This window comes from Bufo bufo, chromosome 3, assembly GCF_905171765.1.
Source record: "Bufo bufo chromosome 3, aBufBuf1.1, whole genome shotgun sequence".
NCBI lineage: Eukaryota > Metazoa > Chordata > Amphibia > Anura > Bufonidae > Bufo > Bufo bufo.
Genome location: NC_053391.1, coordinates 17,809,186 through 17,814,142, shown reverse-complemented (window position 1 = coordinate 17,814,142; position 4,957 = coordinate 17,809,186).

The following is a 4,957-nucleotide window of genomic DNA, read 5'->3' as shown; positions in this document are numbered from 1 at the left end:
GCCACCATAAAATCATTCGGGGGTGCAGGGGGGGGTGAATAAAACGTTATTTTAGACATATAAAGTTTCTGATCCCTGCGGTCAGGGACCGCGGGGATCAGAAAATGCAGAAATCGCAGCAAACCGCAGGTCTGAATTGACCTGCGGTTTGCCGCGATTGCCGACATGGGGGGGTCACGGGACCCCCCCGCGCATTTAGCCTAGGTGCCTGCTCAATGAATTGAGCAGGCACCGGGTTCCGATCACTGCCGGCCGCACGGCAGTGATCGAAAATACACAGGGCGTACATGTACGCCCTATGTCCTTAAGAGGTTAAGATCTCTGCTTGCTGTCAGTGAATGTGTACATACAGGTTACATCCAGAGGACTTTCGTCTCCGCTCAAAAATCGTATTCTGAGCGGACACCGAACGGACCCTATTATAGTCTATGGGGTCTTTAGGCTCCGTTAAGCTCAGTTAGGTCTCAGTTATCTGCAGAATCCATCCTTTCCGTTCTCCTGCTCCTCAACGGAGCCGGAGAATGGAAAGGAGAAACAGTGATGTGAAAGGAGCCTTAGGTGAGACAACCCCTTTAAAAAATTATTACAATTGTATCAAGTCTTTACAATCCTCAGTTTGGACTCCAGACTGATACATTTAACCTGCACTGATACATTGCAACAAACTATCAGAACAAGAGATTTGTGCTTGTGGAGATTGTGTAGACTGGATACAATGGTAACAAACCCTCATCTGCGAGTTCTGTTGCAACTTTCAAATGGAATTTTGTGAAAAATTGCAGCAAAATCGCAACTTCAGCACAAAATGTGAGTGAAGTGGAGTTCGTCTGATGATAGTGTTCTGTCTTCATACACGTTCACACAGTGTGCAGTCTGACATTCAGCATAAACCATTCCTGTCTTCCAAATAAGAGGACTGTTCTTTGTAGTCTAACTTGTTTATTGGTATGGTGAAGCTACAAGAATACAAATAGCATGTATAAGTTGTAAGGGATCGTTTACTTTTAGGGGGTCGCCTGTACATAAGATTGCATGGCTAGCTAACAGTAATAACAACTCCCTGAGTAACAATTACAACTAGCTGAACAGCTCTGCATAACATCATGTCTCTGAAACAAAGGTAGATCTCTCACCAGATATGCTTATACAAGGATGGTGGAGTTTGAGAAGGAGACATGCATAGGACAGCTCTGTACTGTTTCCTGTAGACTTCTCTTTTCCAGAATGCTTTGCACTGCCACAATGCAGTAGTCTTCGTAACAGGAAAAACAAAGTGTAATACAACTTAACACGGCTAGATGGTGCTATAACCACACTAAAGACTTCAGAAATACAAAGACTGAGGCAGACGTGAGCTGTAATGATTCTCTAACCCTGCTGGGCTGAACAGATAGACTGATCTTCAATGCAATAAATGAGTATTTTATCGCTAGTTCAGGTCCCGCCTGGAAACGGTTAAACCCTTTTTTCTCCAGTGTTGCAGAATTGGTAAAAGTGAAAGTTTTCTCCACGGAACGGAGGGGTTTAACATGAAGTAAGCTGCTTAGAGGCTGTGAATTATCGCTCAGCTGTGACTCCATACACTGTGTAATGTTATTTGAGGCTCTTCGGCTCGTAATGGGATGACTGGATATATGAAGTATCTGGGGGTTTAATGCACGGTGGAGAGGCTCGCTTAATGCCGGATTTTATGCCAATGTATGGAGAAAAGGACAATTTCGAGAAGTGAATGAGAAGCTTCAGAGGACTTAGCATATAGAGCTCTATAGAGGCGCTTACTGAGCGTGTACCCAAAAATGTATTTATACTTGGACGCAATCAGCGGCAGCTAAAAGGAGAACACTCAGAAGAAATCTCCTTTAAATACATTGTCCATGGTCTCGAAATGTAATGGTGCAGAAAAAAAGCCCTTCAGTCGACCTCTCTCGCTGTGTGACAACCAACATCAGCACCAGAATAGCTATGGGGGGAAGGGGTAGCAGTCCAACGGGCCCTGGAGGCCCAAAGTTTCCTCTGCCAAATAAGACTTGGAGCAATGGTAAATCTTCCAACATAGAACTGGCTGCTGAAAAAAATCCTTATCATCCAGGAAGATCCTCAGAACTGAGGCTTCTCCATTCCCAGTTAAGATTGATTTTCATGACTCTATGATAAAGAAGAAACCGGACAATAATGAGATTCATGGGAGAAAGGAGGAGAGCAAGGGAAGAGTGAGGTGGAGAAGAGTGAGAAGATCAAACAGAAGAGCAAGGAGAAGAGTGAGGAGAAAAGCCAGGGAAGATTGATCCTTAGTCTTTTTAAAGGTCAGAAGCTCTCTGGATCTGCCATAGCCGGATGTTACCGCAATGCCCCCCAGCCCCATTGACTATAATGGTAACTGTCAGAGATGAGGCCACTACCCAGCAAATATGCCAAGATTCGGCTGAACAAAAAAATGCGGCGGTTTTGCTGGGTGGCGGCCGGATCTCTGCTAGATCCCATTATAGTCAATGGGGCTGGCGGGCATAGCGGCAACATCCAGAGAGCCAGAACAGCTAGCCGGAGACCTGTAACATGACTGTGAAAGAAGAGTTACTCTTCTCTTTGCACTTGGTTTTCTACTCGTTGGTCTTATCATTGACCATCACCTCACTATTCTTCTTCGTACTCTGGTTGCTCTTCTCCTTCTTCTTCGGTTCACTCTTCTCCTTGCTTTTTCCTCAGTCTCTTTCTCTGACTTTCTCATAATCTGCTTCTTGCCCTTTTCTCAGTCTCCTTAGTCTTTCCATGCTCTGCTCAGTCTTCTGTTCAATGTTCCCTTTGCTCTTCTCCTTGCTATTCTTCTGTTTGGGGTTCTCCTCACTATACTCCTTGCTCTTTTCCTTGATCTTACCCTCACCATTCTTCTTGGTATTCTGGTTGATCTTCTCCTCATTCTTCTTGCTTTTTCCCTTGGTCTTCTCCATACTCTTCTCCTTGATCTTCCCTCGCTTTTCTCCTCACTCTTCCCTTGCTCTTCTCCTTTCTCCCATGAATCCCATTATTGTCCGGTTTCTTCCTTATCATACAGTCATGAACATCAATCTTAACTGGGAATGGAGAAGCCTCAGTTTTGATGATCTTCTGAGATATTTTATGTCTTCCTGGGTGATGAGGATTCTTTTTAGCAGACAAATCTCGTGGGAAGATTTACCATTGTTCAAAGTCTTCTCCATTTAGAATTATTTACTCTCAATATGGCTCCATTGAGTCCCAGAGCTGTGTGCATTTGTGTTAGGGCATCTGAATATTGACCCATAATACAGTACGCAGTACAGGGTTATATTGTGCACTATATTGCGATATATTTTTGAATGGGTCCTCTTGCCTACCTACAGCAGTGGTCACATTATAATATACTGTATTTCTCGCCCTATAAGACGCACTTTTCCCCAAAGAAACATTGGGGGTCTGATATGAGGTCTGATTGGGGTCTTAGAAACATTGGGGTCTGATCTGAGGTCTGATTGGGGTCTTAAAAACATTCGGGGTCTGATCTGAGGTATGATTGGGGTCTTAGAAACATTCGGGGTCTGATCTGAGGTCTGATTGGGGTCTTAGAAACATTGGGGTCTGATCTGAGGTCTGATTGGGGGCCTTCTTAACTTTGGGGGTCTGATCTGAGGTCTGATTGGGGTCTTAGAAACATTCGGGGTCTGATCTGAGGTCTGATTGGGGGCCTTCTTAACTTTGGGGGTCTGATCTGAGGTCTGATTGGGGTCTTAGAAACATTCGGGGTCTGATCTGAGGTCTGATTGGGGTCTTAGAAACATTCGGGGTCTGATCTGAGGTCTGATTGGGGTCTTAGAAACATTCGGGGTCTGATCTGAGGTCTGATTGGGGTCTTAGAAACATTCGGGGTCTGATCTGAGGTCTGATTGATTTTATTTTTTTTAACATTTGACATCTGATCTGAGGTCTGATTAACACTGAGGGTCTGATTGGGGCTCTGAACTGAGGTCTGATGAAAAATATTTTTTTCTTAATTCCCTCCTCTAAAAAAAATATACGGTAAATAAAAATATGGGATTTAAAAAAACAAACAAAAAAAAAAAACTCCCTGAGTGAATTCTTGAAAGATAAAGTACAGTTCACACACTCGCAACGCTGCCTAATTGTTATTCCTGAGGTTTCCGGTTGATCTCCGCTCGTTGGGTATTGATTTGTGTCCAATACTAGATAATAGAGCACTTTAGTAGCTGGAAATTATCTGAAATATATTTTGTGACAACTAATGAAAAGCATAATTACTGCACATAGCAAAAAATCAATGCAGATGTCAGGGAGTGTGTAAGGAAGCTAATGTCAGAGAGTGCAAGGGAGCATGGGAGAATTGTCGCCTTTCCCGTTGCTACATCCACTTTATAGGTATAGCCTGCAGCAAAGATCTACATTGTATTCAGATCACTCCTGTAATTGCAAACTAATAATCAGGTGCTAAGGAAGTTACATAAAAATCACCGAGCTATCGGCTGCCCACATGTGATGAAGCTTTTAGTACTTTTATGGTTGTTTTATAGCGGGTCCTGTTTTATGGTTATTATTCTGGCAGCCGGTGGACTACACACATGTTCTCAATAACATTTCATGCACAGAACATTTTGCAGGTAGAGCTGCCCCATGTTTTGTTATATTAAAGTGGCGCATTCCCTTTGATGAGCATCGGCTCCAGAGTCAGGAAATATCCATGACTTTTTTGGTTAAATTTGTTATGCATGATGTAAAAAAAAAAAAAATCTTCTGAAAACAGTCAACAAGCTTATCGTTTTGGCTTATCGTTTTGGGCAGCTTCAGCCAGTAATGCATTGCATGGAGTGCTGTGCTTGGCTGCCTCTGTCAGTCCCAAATATTGTGTGTGCATGAGAACTTCACCTTACTGCAGGTCACAGCGGGGCCCCCCAGGGGTGCACCTAAATTGATATGGTAACCCCCCCATCCC